Here is a 16,469-nt window from a genome sequence, read left to right as displayed (position 1 = left end):
TTTCCCAGGCCACAAGCAGGGAGCTGGATGGGAACCGGCACCCATATGGGATCCCTGTGTGTTCAAGGCGAGGACTTCAACAGCTATGCTACCACGCCAGGCCCTCTTTCTCCTACTTATTAAGAGTCATTGTCTGTGTCTAATCTGGCATCAGATTAAATTCAGCCCCTTAGAATGCATTAGAAAATGTTCTCCTCCCTGCAGTTGTTTGGAAAAGTTTGAAGAAATACTGATGTTGGGCCAGGCGTAGTGGCCTGGCAGCTGAGATCCTTGTCTGGTCGCCGGTTCTAATCCTGGCAGCTCCACCTTCCCATCCAGCTCCCTGCCTGTGGCCTGGGAAAGCAGCCAAGGACGGCCCAAAGCTTTGGGACCCTGAACCCACTTGGGAGACCTGGAAGAGCTCCTAGCTCCCGGCTTTGGATCGGCTCAGCTCCGGCCATTGTGGCTTCTTGGGGAGTGAACCAGTGGATGGAAGATCTTTCTCTCTGTCTCTCCTCCTCTCTGTATATCTGCCTTTCCAATAAAAATAAATGAATATTTTTAAAAAATAAAATAAATGAACAAAAATTAATAAATTTCAGTATAGTACAAATGTCTGAAAATTTGCCACATATAAAAGTCACTGTTAAAAAATAATTAAGGGCTTGGCGGTGTGGCCTAGTGGCTAAGATCCTCGCCTTGATCCCATATGGCTGCTGGTTCTAATCCCGGCAGCTCCACTTCCTCTCTATCTCTCCTCCTCTCAGTATATCTGACTTTGTAATGAAAATAAAATAAATCTTTAAAAAATAATAATAATAATTAAAATAAATTTTTAAAAGTCACTATGCATCTCAGATACAAACTGAATTTAGATTTTAAATAAATCTGTCTCTCCTCCTCTCTGTATATCTGACTTTGTAATAAAAACAAAATCTTTAAAAAAAAAAAACCTCTTTGAACAAAAACTTAGAAAGGTGAACTGCATGATTGCATATTCATTGTATAGAGGTACATTAGTACATCACTGATCAAATAGGTTTCCATTTCAATTTCATGATTTATGAATCTCTACCAAACTTTTAACATATGGTTTATCCCTGGAATATCTCTCTATAATATTGCAATCATATCTAAATAAAAATAATTTTTAACCTGAATTATGCATTGGTACCTTCTTCCAAGCTTATATAAAGTAAAATGCTCTATCTTCTATTACAATGCCCAAGTATCTGTAATATAATACCAGAAATGTAATAATACAAGTACAGCAAAATATCAAACAAAACTCTGCCAAAAGGAGACCTGATAATCTTCACGTTCAGGACAATCACATACAATGCATACCAGACACTTCAGTGTCCTACCTTCTATTGTCTCATTTATGCATGTGATCCAGCTTATACAGTTAAAAGCAATGACCGCTACAGTAAGTTAAACAGAGTGGTAGTAGCACAATGGTAAATCTATAGACCAAAAGAGTTGGATTGAGAATCCAGTAATCTAGTAATATATACTTTATGGCCAAGTGATTCTAAACAAAGGAGCCAAGATCATTCAATGAGAGAAAAATGGTCTCTTCAGTAAATGGTATTTGAACAAGTGGATAATACATGTAAAACAATGAAATTGTAGCTTTAGCTCAAACTGCAACGAAAAATTGGCACAGAGTAGATGAGTGACCTAAATATAAGAGCTAAAGTTACAAACCTTTGGAATAAAACATAGGAGTAAATCTTCATGAACTTGGATTTAGCAACTGACATTTACCTATGTCTCCCAAACGAAGGAGCAACAACAATAAAACTAGAACTCAACAAAATTTTAAAAATTCTATGCAGCAAAGGACACTGTCAAGATAATAAAGACAACCTACAGAACAGAAGAAAACATTTGCACCTTATGTACCTATTTTGTAAAGGTGACGTGTTTGGGGCCGACACAATAGCATAGCAGCTAAAATCCCTGCCTTGAAAGCACCAGGATCCCATATGGGCACCGGTTCTAAGGCAGCCCCACTTCCCAACCAGCTCCCCGCTGATGGCCTGGGAAAGCAGTCCAGGATGGCACAAAGCCTTAGGATCCTGCAACCACATGGGAGACCTCTAAGAGACTCCTGTCTCCTGGCTTTGGATTGGCTCAGCTCCAGCCACTGTGGCCACTTGAGGAGTGAATCATAGGATATAAGATCTTCCTCTGACTCTCCTCCTCTTTGCATATCAGATGCCTTTCCAATAAAATAAACCGTTAAAACAATAAATAAAAAAAACACATGATGTATTCAGAATATACAAAAATACACAATTCAATAACAAATAGCCCAATTTAAAAGAGATCCATATTCAAAGAAAGTGAATGCGTTTCACCAAAGAAATTATACAAATGACGAAAATATTTTAAAGATACAGAATATCTTTAGTCTCAGAGAAATACAAACCACAGCCACTTCATACCCTCAAGGACAGCCATCACAATTTTTCATAGTTTTTTTTAAAAAAAAAAACTATACCCCTCCAACACTGCCAGTGGGAATGTAAAAGGGCTGAGCCACGGTGGAAAGCAGTTTGGCAAATTCTCAAAAAGCTAGACAGGATTATTTTAGGATGCAGCAATTCGACTCTCAGCGTATACTCAAGACAAGGAAAAGCCGATACTCAAAATCTTGCACCTAAATGTTCACACGCCCTCTATTTCATTACAGCTAAAACACAGAAACAACCCAACAGCCATCACTAGACAAATGAATAACCAAACTGACATACACATACACAGAATACTATTCAATTGTACAAAGGAAAGTACTGACATGTGCCACATGTAGATAAAACATCCACTAAGCGGAAGAAGTCACACATAAGAATGCTATCACACACTGGATGCTTTCTTTTACATGGAATATCCAGCATAATTACTTCCATAGATGCAGAAAACAGAGTGGTGATTGCTATGGGCTGGAGAAATCAGGGAATTAGGAATAACTGCTTAATGGGATTGTAGTTTTAGTCTGAAGTGATAAAAATGTTTTGAAACTAGACAGAGTAAATGCCCTTACATTGTTTGCTTTAAGATATTTAACTATGTGACTTTCACCTCAAAGATTTTTTTTCCAAAAAAGTACAAATGAATGTTTATAATTCATCTTGAACAAATGTGCACAAATACAAGTACTCCACTTTTAAGGTCAAACATACAAATTCCAAGCACAGTAACTACCCAGCAGTCTTCAACATTTAACAAGTTTTTATATTTAAAAAAATAGAAGTTGGGGCCCAGCGGCGTGGCCTAGCGGCTAAAGGCCTCGCCTTGAACGCCCCGGGATCCCATATGGGCACCCGTTCTAATCCCAGCAGCTCCACTTCCCATCCAGCTCCCTGCTTGTGGCCTGGGAAAGCAGTCTAGGATGGCCCAAAGCTTTGGGACCCTGCACCCATGTGGGAGACCCGGAGGAGTCCCTGGCTTCCCGGAAGAGGTTCCTGGTTCCTGGCATCGGATCGGCGCAGCACTGGCCAGTTGCGGCTCCCTTGGGGAGTGAATCATCGGATGGAAGATCTTCCTCTCTGTCTCTCCTCCTCTCTGTATATCTGACTTTGTAATAAAAATAAATAAATCTTTAAAAGAAAAAAAAAGGCATTGGGATTCTGCACCCACATGGGAGACCCAGAACAGGTTTGGGGCTCCAGGCTTCAGATTGGCTCAGCCCCAGCCATTGCCGCCTCTTGGGGAGTGAATCAAGGGACGAAGGTCTTCCTCTCTGTCTCTCCTCCTTTCTGTATATCCAACTTTCCAATAAAAATAAATAAATCTTTCTAAAAAAGAAAAAGAAAAAGAAACCAGGCCTGAAGCACAATCCCTTACGTTAGAGGATCCAAGTACCGTTTTCAGCCATGGTGTAACAGAACATACACACACCCAACGTGTTTAAAAATGCTTGGCACAACATGGACGCCACAGCTTCTTTCAAAGTCCTTTCTGTGTGGATCCCTAGCTAGCTGACTCTTTTGAAATAATAAATGGAGCCTTGTTAAGTTTACAAAATTTTCCCTCCCTTCTGTTCTCCAAGCAAACAAATCTAAATATGTTACAGAGAAAAGTAACAGGCACACTATTATTATGCAAGAAATTTCATTTCTGGGCCCGGCGCAATAGTGTAGTGTTTAAGGTCCTCGGCTTGAACGCACCAGGATCCCATATGGTCACTGGTTCTAATCCCAGCGGCCCTGCTTCCCATCCAGCTCCCTGCCTGTGGCCTGGGAAAGCAGTCGAGGACGGCCCATGACATTTTGGGACTCTGCACCCATGTGGGAGACCCGGAGGAGTCCCTGGCTTCGCATTGGCTCAGCTACAGCCGTTGTGACCACTTGGAGAGTGAACCATCAGACGGAAGATCTTCCTCTCTGTCTCTCCTCTCTGTACATCTGCCTTTCCAATAAAAATAAATCTTTAAAAAAAGAAAAAGAAAGAAATTTCTAAGGAAGTTTAGAGCCATATCTTTCTTGTGATCCACAATGACATGATTGCTTATAGACCATTTTCTCACAATGTTAGCATCTGGATGCTTCTTCATGTAGAGTACAGAGAAGTTATCATTTTCATTCTTTTACAAATGAACAAACCTTGCCTCCAAAACTAAACTCTGTAACATTCTCTCACCACCTAAATCCCTTCCACCAAAACCTGTTGTCCTCCATGATGTCTGAATCTAGGCTCATGGGATTGCTATCCTCTCCAAACACTGTCTCAAGGTCCATACGCATGTCAGTTCCCAATGTCAGCATCAACATTTTCCAAGTCTACATCCTTCTCTGTAATCATTATGTTTTCTCAACTACTGTAATTAACTTTATAGCCAGCTCTAACCCTCCCCTGCACCTATATTCCCAGATCAATACTCCTAAGGAGGGGTTCTTCTCAACTACAAAATCTACATAAAACCCTTAGTGGGGCAGTTAAGAATCTCCATAATCTATATCCGACTATCTTTACTAGCCTAATCCTTTAACACATTGATACAACAACCTTGCTTTCCCTACCTCTATGCCTTTGCTTGGACAGTATTCTTAGGTGGAACTATCTTTCTTCGTTCCTTCATTCACCCTTCCAACTGCCAACAATATTTGATATGGCCACAACCTCAATGAGAATAAAAGGCCTGAGACATAGTTTACTGAGCTCACATTTAGTGCTTGATTCCCAAGGACACTGAGAAACGAGTTAAGGGAACCAAGGAGGCATTTACCCAAGGTCACCAGCAAGAGAGAATCCAAATAGCCCCTGCAGCACTGTCATGACTCAGTTTCTCTGTCTATACAGAAGAAGACATTGCATTAGCTACCAAAGATGGTGAAAATTACCTGAGGTCACATAAAGGGCTTAGTTAACTATATTTGGCAGATAGTAAGAAATCAATGTTAACTATTACTAGTGTTGTTAGGTACGTGATATGATAAATGGACTTAGAAAACATCGATTATATGCTTTTATTATTTCCATATCAGTATGAGTGTAAACACTTAATATCATATTTTATATATGCTTAATAAATATATGCAGAACACATGCATTTTTAAAGAATATTCCATTACGCTTTCTTAAAAGGAACTCGCTTGTCCAATCTGATGCCCCTCCTGTATTAGCAACTGTATTTTCCTTTTCGTGTCATATGCAATGCCATACGGCCCTAAGATGTCAAGTAATGCACAACACTTTTTAACTTAAATTGCCTTCTGCTAACTTATTATTAATTCCCAGATTTCGTAAGTCCCAAACCATACCTTTCATTTAAGAAAGAAATATTTTTAGGTAATACCAACATGAAAGAAGCATACCAAGCTAATTCAACAAAAACCGAAAAGCATCAAATGGATTCCTATTCAATTTAACTCTAAGACAAAAACCTAACCCTATAGTGTAATCTCCCGTCCTAAAATTAGGGCCTGAAAAACTTGTGATGAATGTGTTATCCTGGGATGCAATCAAGGGAAAGGAACTGAATATTAACAACAGTTTAAGTCCCTCCAGAATGTCTGAGAGAAACTTAAGCAAGAGTAGATGAACAGCACCCCTCCTCCTCCTCCTACATTAAACCGTTCGGAACACACTGTTCTTAAGTTTTTTGTTATATGTGGAGACTTCAGGCTGGTGACTTTAACAAAGGCAGAAGTAAAAAATGTATCAACCAAAACAGTTGTCATTCCTTATGGAAAGAAATAACTGTTTCTATTCAACTGTTTCAGAAATAAATTGGCAAAAAAAAAAAAAATTTAAGGCTTAAACATGTAACAAACTGGTTTTAATCTTCACAACAGTGCAGGGATAACCTCAGAATCTGTAAGCAGCAGCAGCTGCACCCCAGCTTGCTTTGCAAATGAGAGACTCAGCAGGATTTTTCAAACACTTGGGTCTGGCCTAATCCAATCACACACTTTGTGTCTTCCTCCTGAAACACGCTCATTTAAAAAGAAGAGAAAAACAGAGTAGAAATCACCAGAAATATCTTCTTATCCCACGCGACGTCCTCAAACAGTCCCTCCAACAGTCGCTTCTTTCTCTGTGTTTTGTAAATGGTCTTATCAAGCCACGAAATTGATTCCAAACTCCATTAATGAATCCCTATGGGCCCTGCACTCCAGCAAGCGCCGCAGTCCTTATCTCTTGTTTAAAGTTCTTTTTAACTATCGCTGCGGTCCAATTGGGTAACTCTGAAATGGAGTTAATCCCATCGAGCCCTTAACACGTGCCCTTTAACAGAAGAAGCCCTTGACCCCATTGCCCGAAGCTTCCTCTGTTTCTCCACTAGAACTCTTCCCGAGGTCCTCCCACCTTATTTATTTGCATTGTATCCAAACTGCAGATGTCCCCCCCACCCCCCGGAGAACAAGGCATCATTGTGGAAAGGAATGCATTCGTTTTTCACTGTTCCTGCTGCCTCACTGACCAATAGCAAGAGCTAAGCAGGTTGGGGGATTGGGGGGAAACAAGGCAGTGGACCCGAGCACCTGCCCACGGTACTGAAACGGACCACAGGAGACAATTTTGGAAATGCACTATTACCAGCCAAGCACAAAGTGAAGCACTTTACCAGAAGCTGAGGGGAGGAGGTCGAGGGGGAGAGCACCAAAGTGGCGTGAGTGGTTCTGCCGTACCCCGGCTTGGCTTCAGGTCGGCCCACGGCCGCTCGGGCACGGAGCTCTTTCATTAGCGCAGGTCAGCTCCGTCAGCGTCCTGGCACGGCCGCCGCCTTTCAGAAGGCAGGGACGTGGGACCAAGGCCCTGCGACCTAAGCTCCCAGGAAAGGACGGGGCAGAGCCAGCCAGTGCCCTGTTTTCTCCTGCAAAGACTACTCGGTGCCCCGCCGGAGGGCTCTAGAGAGAGAGTCCGACCCAGAGGAAGCCTTGCAACCAGCGAGCCAAGCGCATAACCCAACAACTCCGGGCACACATTTGCGCGATGGCGGTGCAGGACAAGGCTCGATCCCTCTAAGGCCACGCTTTTTCGTATTTCTCTTCTAAATAAATATATCCGTTTCCCCTCGGGAGGAGCAGCCAACACCTCGGCAGCGGGGCCGACTCCCGGCTCCCGGGGCGGCGAGGGGGGTGTGTTCCCTCGGCCAGGCCCCACTGCTGAAGACCGCCGCCCTGCCGCCGGACAGGCTCTTACCTGGAAGCCCGGGCCCCGGAACGCTGTCAGGCTTGCCGGCCGCGTCGCTGCGGGAGATGCCCCTATCCTGAACGCATGACTGAAGCTCCGCGACGACCCCGCGCCGGGAGTCGGAGCGCGGACGACAACACCAAGGCGAGGCGGAAGTCCCGCCCCCGCAAGCCTCACTGGCCCGCAGCCGGAGAGCGCACTCAGCCATTGGACCACGCGACAGCCTGTTAAGACCCCTTCGCACTCCACACGCTGGGTCTGGGTGCTTGCTCCTGCCCCGCTGGGAGAAATGCCCGGTTCGCCCATCTCGTTCTTGGCCGCGTGATCGGTCTTCCTTGGAAGGGAGGAGAAGGGAAGAGCAGGGTGGGGCGGGCTTCTCAGGGGCTGGACCGCGGTTGAAGAAACTGCTCTTGCCAGGGGAGGGGACGGGCTGGTAGAGGGGACTGGCTCCGGGAGCCTGCCGCCAGCCATTTGCCTCCCGCCGTGAAGGCTGTGAGGTCGGCAGAGTGCGGGACCCCAGCGACTCCAGCTACCGGGACAGAGTTCCCCGAGACCCTGCTGGGCAGCTCGGCCTTGGGCAGGCCTGGCAGGGGCGCCGGCTGTTCTTTTTCACCACACTCACCTGGCTGGCTAAGGAGGCGAACGAGAGGCCTCATTCCCTCCACACGAAGCCGTGACCCAGATCAGGGTGGGTGGCAGCGAAACCTACACCTCCGCGGAGCTGGGGTCTGGATGGTAGAGGTGGGCGCTGCCCCAGGCCTGGACCGGAGCCGGCTGACATCAACACATGCCATCCCCAAGGCTCAGCCAAATCCAGACCATGTGATTCATTTCCTGGCCCAGCCTTTTTCAAACCCTTGCCTCCCTCTGAGGAACCCCAAACCTCATCCCTTACCGCCTCCCCCTTCCTGGTTGTCTCAGTTTCAATCCCCTGCTAGCTGCCTTGAAATTCCAGTTATCAGGGAACCATCCCCACGGGTTAACCCGCGGCCCAACTCCCCACCTTAAAACGGCAGTGAGGTTGAAGGCAAAGAAAGCCAAGTGCTGAACTCAGGCGTCCGAGACAAATTTCAGTTCTTTCGAAGACCCTTACACACTTCACCTCCTTCAACATCTTTTAAAATGTTATAGAATGTCTGTAGGATTCCATTACAACCAATTTAGGATGTTGCTTGGGGACTCCTTAGTAGCTGGGACACAGGCATGAGAGAATACCTACAGGATACCTGCGATGTATCCTTTTGTGGCTTTTAAATTGGAAAACCACTCAATATTTAAATGCCACACAAGAAATGTAAAAAGAAAATTTAGAAAATTCATAAAGACCATCAAAGGTACTCGTATCCTCTTTGTATCCTGTGATCATATACATGATACATCTTCTGTTTATGCAGTTTCCATTGGTTGTGAAGACATTCCCTATTTAAATAACACAGAATTCTGCCTTTAACAAAGTTCCAAGCACTGCGGCTGCAGGCAACGGCCCGGATTGGCTGGTGTTTAGGCCAGTGGGACATAATTGAGAAAAAAACAAAACAAGCCAAAAGCCCTAAGTACAATTTCCCCACCAATACCCATGAAAGGGCATTAAAGAGAACACAGCTCCTCAGTAGAAGGCCCGCAACGCAAGAAAGAATTAGCGAAGTAGAGATGCTGTAGAGGGCAATTTCAAAATAGGACAGAAGTGGCATCAGCAACACACGGCACAATACAGATCTCCGCTCTCATTGGTCCATAGAAGCATCAGCCTTGGAAGCTTCGCAGAGAGGAGACTACCTCTGGGGAAGTACAGGAGTCCAGCAAAGAACTTCAAGCACACTGTTGGAATTTTAAAAGATCAGTAACAATAAAAAAGTTGAAGGGGCTGGGTTTGCCCACATCATGCCTTCCCCTACGTGGCACCACTCAGTGCCAAGAGACTTTCTTAGCCTGCAGTGTTTTCTACAGAGAGAACTGAGAGTTTAGAGAGCACCTGGCTCTGCCAGCCATGGGGAACACTGGCCCAGAGGCCCGCAGCCAAAAAACTATTAACAAAATGGCAACAGCCCTTGCCCACAGATAATTACTGTGAATTGGAAAGGATAAGAGTCTCCAATCAAAGTCGGGGCTGAAAACAGAACCAGCCCAGCAATTGCAACCACCAGCTGATCAGGGCGATGGACTGTGCCGGGCCCTGTGCTTGCTAGTACATACAATAATCTGGTCTGGGAACACCTCAGACAAAGTTTCTTTGGAGATCTCCCCAATCGAAATGCTGGACTCAAAACCCTAACCAAGAAAAGACAGAAGAAGAACAGGTCAATCAACCATCTCAGCTATATGTTGGTAGCGAAATACTGGGCAAACGGAGACTCTATGATGGACTATGTCAATCAGTGGATTTGTCAAAGACCTCATCATGCTTGGAGTGGCAAAACTGGCAGCGATTCATAACTGGTGAACCATCAAAACCACTTGAGCAAGAACCTCGGAGCATGCCCTACATCCGGGACCTGGGCAGGGTGGGAAATTGGGTGGGCCTTCTCCCTTAATATCCCCCTTTAAACATGAAGAAAACAATATGGAAATAATAGTCTTACCCACTTTCCTATGGCCCTTGAACCTTTTTAACCCTAACTAACTTTGTAAAGATTGTCCAAAGTATAATAAAAAAAAAAAAAGAACCCCCCCCCCCCAAAAAAGAGTCTCCAATCAAAAGACAAAGAATAGTTGAATGGATAAGGGGGAAAAAAATAGAACCAGTTATATACTGGTACAAGAGCCTCAAGTCAGCTTTAAGAACACATATAGGGCCTAGTGCAGTAGCCTAGTGGCTAATGTCCTCGCCTTGAACGCGCCGGGATCCCATATGGATGCCGGTTCTAATTCCAGTAGTCTCGCTTCCCATCCAGCTCCCTGCTTGTGGCCTGGGAAAGCAGTCGAGGACAGCCCAAAGCCTTGGGACCCTGCACCCGTGTGGGAGATCTGGAAAGAAATTCCTGGCTCCTGGCTCCTGGCTTCAGATCAGCGCAGCACCGACTGTTGCAGCTACATGGGGAGTGAATCATTGGATGGAAGATCTTCCTCTCTATCTCGCCTCCTCTCTGTATATCTGCCTTTCCAATAAAAAATAAATAAACTGACAAAAGATCCTTACATAAAAGAATTAAAATCAACATCTCAAAGAAATACCTGCACTGCCACGTTCACTGAGGCATTATTCTCAGTAGCCAAATATTGAATCTGTCAATCCAGATAAATGGTCACAGAAAATGTGACACACTTGCCACACAATACTGTACAGCTCTCAAAAAAAAAAGGAAATTCTTGCATTTTCAATAACATCATGGGTGATTCTGCAGGCATTACACAAAGCGTAATAAACCAGATCCAGAAAAACAAAGACTCCAGGAGACTGAGACTTACAGAAACAGAGGGGAAGGGTGGTTACCAGGGACTGAGGGGTAGAGGCAACGGGAAGAGAATAATTAAAGACTTACTAGATGAAAGAATCGGGAGAATCATTATGCAGCACAGTGACTATAATAATGTATCATGTACTTGAATACTTTAACAGTAGATCTTACATGTACTTCCCTCAGAAGGAAAAGAGGAAAAAGAAAGGAAGGAAGGAAGAAGGCAGGGAGGGAGGAAATAAAAGAAAAAAAGCAATTTTGCAAGGTGATAGGTGTTCTGATTAGCTTGAGCCTGGCTGTCATTTTGCTATGTCGTTCTGTGTACTTTAAATATAATGAAAATCTAACAGAAGTGCAGCCAGTAGAAGAGGATAGAAGAAACATGGCAACCGTCTATCAAAAGTTAATGGGTAGGGCCCGGCACGATAGCGTAGTCATTAAGGTCCTTGCCTTGCACGTGCCAGGATCCCATATGGGTGCCAGTTCTAATCCCGGCGGCCCTGCTTCTCATCCAGTTCCCTGCCTGTGGACTGGGAAAGCAATCAAGGATGGCCCAAAGCCTTGGGACCCTGCACCCACGTGTGGGAATCCCGGAAGGAAGTTCCTGGCTCCTGGCTTCAGATCGGCGCAGCACTGACCATTGCAGTCACTTGGGGAGTGAATCATCGGACGGAAGATCTTCCTCTCTGTCTCTCCTCCTCTCTGTATATCCACCTTTCTAATAAAAATAAATAAATTTAAAAAAAGTTACTGGTTAAATTCGAGAGTTAAGCAGCAGATTATCAGCTACATTTTTTAAGCAAAAAATAATAAAGCTTACGGAGCATCAACAAAAGGAGGATCAAAGACACACAAAGCCAATAACCAAAAAGAGGCTGGTTTGCTTGTATTCCTATTGGGATAGGGATGGTGTGGGTGGGGGGGAACAGACTTAAAGCAGAGAACATTGCTGCTGTGTAAATAAGACTGTTAAACAATAGTAAAGGGGAAAATACACAAAAAAAGTTACAATAATCTTGAAACAATATCCATCTAGAAAATATATTTAATGTAAGAACTTAAAAGGTTGTAAGGAAAACTTGGCAGATCCACAATTGTAACAGAATTTCACAGGACATTTTCAGCAACTGGATACCTTCTGCAGATACAACACTAATCAGAATGTAGAACCCTTGGAAAATATGCAGAATATATACAGAATCCTGAGGATATTTTTTTTCTTTTTATTATTGATTTTGTATTATGACTTTTCATTTAAGGGTATATACAGTAACTGTGAAATGGAGACTAACATATCCAGATGTGAGGATATAATGTAATATGCATTTCTACTTCCAGACATAGATGGGCTTACAATGAAACTGTTTGCTATATCTTGACAATAGGATGCTGGACTCTCTGCCATTGTCCATGCCTGCAATGATGGCCATATGACTGTGTATGAAGAACTATACTTTAGTAATGATATAGAGCAACTAGTTGGGGGGGCGGAAATCGGGGCTGGGATAAGGGAAATACCAGGAGCCTATGGAACTGTATCATAAAGTGATAATAATAATAATAACAATAATAAAATGTAAAATGTGAAAAAAAAGACTTTGGGGTTTCAGTATTTGCATAACATGATATGAAACTTTATATGTTATTCTGTATATATCATGCTATAAATGTGTATATACTATATACATATATATACATATACATGCACATACAAACACACACATATATGCCATGCATCATATATCACACATTGGAAAAATATTTTAAATCAAAATAGCCATGTAATTATTTTAGAGATTTCTTAAGGTTTTGTTCTTATTTGAGAGACAGAGAGAACTCCCATCTTGGGGTTCATTTCCCAGATGCCCATAACAGCTGGTCCTGGGCAGGGAATAAAGCTGGGAGCTGAAAATCAATTCAGTTTTCCCCACATGAGTGGCAGGAACCCAATTACTCGAGCCATCACTTCCTCTGAAAGGCCACAATGTCAGGAGGCTGTGGTAAGGAGACAGGAATCCAACTCAGGTATTTCAGTAAAGGCTGACACCCACTAGAGTGGGTGTCTCACTAGAGCGTTTTAAAGGAATCCAACTGAAAGGACTAAGCTGCAATAGGAAGGACGCCCCGTGGTCAACACAGATGTAAGAATTAAGTCACTGATTTCCTTCTCTTCAAAAATTTATTTATTTTTATTGGAAATGCAGATTTACAGGGAAAAAGAGACACAGAGAGAAAGATTTTTCATCTGCTCATTCACCCCTGAATGGCTGCAATGGCTACAGTTGTGCTGATCCAAAGTCAGGAGCCAGGAGCTTTTTCTGAATCCATGCATGGATTCAAGGGCCCAACATTTTGGGTTATTCTCCTCTGCTTTCCAGGCCAAAAGCAGGGAGATGGATGAGAAGTGGAGCAGCCGAGACATGAACTGGAACATACAGGATGCCACCAGCACTTAAAGGTGGAGGATTAACCTACTGAACTATGCTGGCCCCTCTTTTCTATCTTTTGAAAGTAGGAGAGATCAAAGAAAAAAATATTTGTCACTGACCATGATACCACTGTTTCTTTCATAACCCTCTTCTAGACTTCTTGCAACATAATTTTTCTCCTTTGGTATGCATCATCTTTATTTATTCTCCATAATTAAGCTAATTCTTTATTATTATAATTTCTTACAGTTAATTTATTTTCCAATTCCATATACTTCTTCTGACTTAGTTACATTTTCCATGTTTCCTTCTTCTATTTGGTAATCCTCATTAAACATAACTTCTTTATGTGCTGATTAAATACAATTATTGCATTTGCCTCCCTCTCTCCCCCCGTTTCTTGCCTATCTTTAACCTCTTACACACACACACACACACACACACACACACACACACAAGATCATATCCAGGAGTTCCATGTTTTGTTTATTACAATAATCCAGCACAGAACACTACCTGGCCAAGAATGGGGATTTGGTGTCCATGTGCTAGTGATTAAAAGAATGACCATTGTGGTCCAGAGTGAAGGTTCAATGGCTAATCCTCATCTTGGAAGTGCTGGGATCCCATGTGAGTGCTGGTTAATATCTCAGCTGCTCTTCCCATCCAGCTCCCCACCTGTGGCCTGGGAAAGCAGTTGAGGATGACACAAAGCCTTGGGACCCTACACCCACATGGGAGACCCAGAAGAGGTTCCTGACTTTGGATCAGCAGAACCAACCTAGTCTGCAACACCCACTGGTTCCAGAGCAACTCCAGTCCGAAAACAAACCAGCCCAGGAATTGCACCTACAAGCTGATTGTGGCGATGACCAGCTGGACTCAGAACCCTAGCCAAGAAAAGAAAGAGGACAGAACGGGTCAATCAACCATCTCAGATATATGTTGGCAGCGAAAACCGGGCAAATGAAGACTCTATGATGGACAGTGTCAACCAGTGAACTCTACAACGACCTCATCGAATTGGGAGTAGCGAGACTGGCAGTGATTCATAACTAGAGAAATATTAAAACCACTAGGGGTTGGGCTTGGCGGCGTGGCCTAGTGGCTAAGGTCCTCGCCTTGATCCCATATGGCTGCTGGTTCTAATCCCGGCAGCTCCACTTCCTCTCTGTCTCTCCTCCTCTCAGTGTATCTGACTTTGTAATAAAAATAAAATAAATCTTTTAAAAAAAAAAAAAACCACTAGGGGTTGATCACAGCTAAATAGTCTCCCCAAGAAGCTGTACATACCATCTGGACAATGAGCAACTGGACTATGTGCTTAGCATATGTTTGCAAGGGAAGAATCTTGATTGAATTTGAACTGTAATGCTGCAACGGGGTAGGGGAGGTCCACCGTGCGGGAGGGGCATGGGGAAGGGTGGGGGGGAACCCCAGAGCCTATGAATCTGTCACATAATGCAAAATAATTAATAAAACAAAAAAAAAAAGAAAAAGAACTGGCACCCATATGGGATCCTGGTGCATGCAAGGCGAGGACTTTAATCACTACACTGTTGCGCTGGGCCCAGATTATTGCATTCCTGTTCACTTGTTCAAACCTTTTTATTTTTATTTATTTTTTTAAAGATTTATTTATTTTTATTACAAAGTCAGATATACAGAGAGGAGGAGAGACAGAGAGGAAGATCTTCCGTCCGATGATTCACTCCCCAAGAGAGCCGCAATGGCTGGTGCTGTGCCAATCCGAAGCCAGGAGCCAGGAACCTCTTCCAGGTCTCCCGCATGGGTGCAGTGTCCTAAGGCTTTGGGCCGTCCTCAACTGCTTTCCCAGGCCACAAGCAGGGAGCTGGATGGGAAGTGGAGCTACCGGGATTAGAACCGGTGCCCATATGGGATCCCGGTGCATTCAAGGCGAGGATTTTAGCCGTTAGGCCATACCGCCTAGCCCAAACCTTTTTAATAATTATATTTACTATAGATAACTCTTTTTTCTAGTTATGTTTATACCCAATAGATTATCTTATTTCATAATATAGAATGTTTTCTTCTGTTATGTTTTCTGTTATCTATATTTCTACGATGTCTTTATGTATTATGCATTTTTTAAAGGCAGAGTGATGGAAAGAGTTATTTTCCATCATCTGGTTCACTACCCAAATGCCCACAACGATCGGGTCTGGACCACACAAAAGTCAAAAGCCAGCAGCTCAATGCAGAGCTCTCCTGTGGCTAGCAGGAAGCCAACTGCTGGAGCCGTCCACTGCTGTCCTGCAGTGTGAGCATCCGCAGGAAGCCGGACAGAAGCAGAGCTGGGAACAAATCAAGGCATTTGGACATGGGACCATCCCAACAATCACCTTCATCACTGAACCCCCATTTCTGAATATTAATTTTAAACACAGTCACTAAATTGAACTCTTTCCCTTTATCCTATGTGTTCTATAATGACAATAATTTCACTCACTCTTTTCCAAATATTTGTTGGAAAAGTTTGGCTACTATCTTGAGAAGAATACTAAGCAATTGACAACCTTATTTTGTGCCAAAGGAAAATGAATTTTAATAAATAAATATGCATTATAGCTCTTTTCATCTTAAGCAATAGTACCAACTCAAGCATGCAGAAGCAGAATGGAAGAATTCATTATATAGAAACAGGGTGTCTCACTAAACTTATGAGCAATAAGAAACCACAGGCCTGCTCTCAGTTCCTCTTCTGCCTTTATATCTTTTCATATGTCTACTTCATTCTTTATTTGTAGCCTCTTTCTCTACTACTTAGTCATATCGGGGAAAGATCTTTTACCCATGGTTCTTAATTAACCTGCCACAATTCTGAGCAAATTGTCTTGTTTTCTTTGGGTCCTAAATGAAAGGAGTCTTACTTTTGGATTCGGACACAACCAACTATTGATAATGAGAGTTGCATCCCATTAAAAATACGTCTGCTAGGGCTAGGGAGCAATTCTCTAATGGCATCATTTTAAGCAGGTCACATATTCCAAGGCAACTT

General features: G+C 43.4%; 1 protein-coding gene across 1 annotated transcript in view; it reads right to left on the bottom strand.

Moving 5' to 3' along the window:
* The window catches only part of RNF13 (ring finger protein 13), a 78,594-nt gene extending 70,811 nt beyond the window's left edge, over positions 1–7,783 (bottom strand). The window contains exon 1 of the mRNA XM_004597700.2: positions 7,636–7,783. The gene's annotated coding sequence lies outside the window, so the exon portion shown is untranslated. The remainder of the gene's footprint in view (positions 1–7,635) is intronic.
* Between the last annotated feature and the right edge of the window lie 8,686 nt (positions 7,784–16,469).

The sequence above is a fragment of the Ochotona princeps genome, chromosome 3 (genome assembly GCF_030435755.1).
Source record: "Ochotona princeps isolate mOchPri1 chromosome 3, mOchPri1.hap1, whole genome shotgun sequence".
NCBI classification, from domain to species: domain Eukaryota; kingdom Metazoa; phylum Chordata; class Mammalia; order Lagomorpha; family Ochotonidae; genus Ochotona; species Ochotona princeps.
The sequence above is the reverse complement of the archived record's forward strand: the minus strand, read 5'-3'. Positions and strand labels throughout refer to the sequence as shown.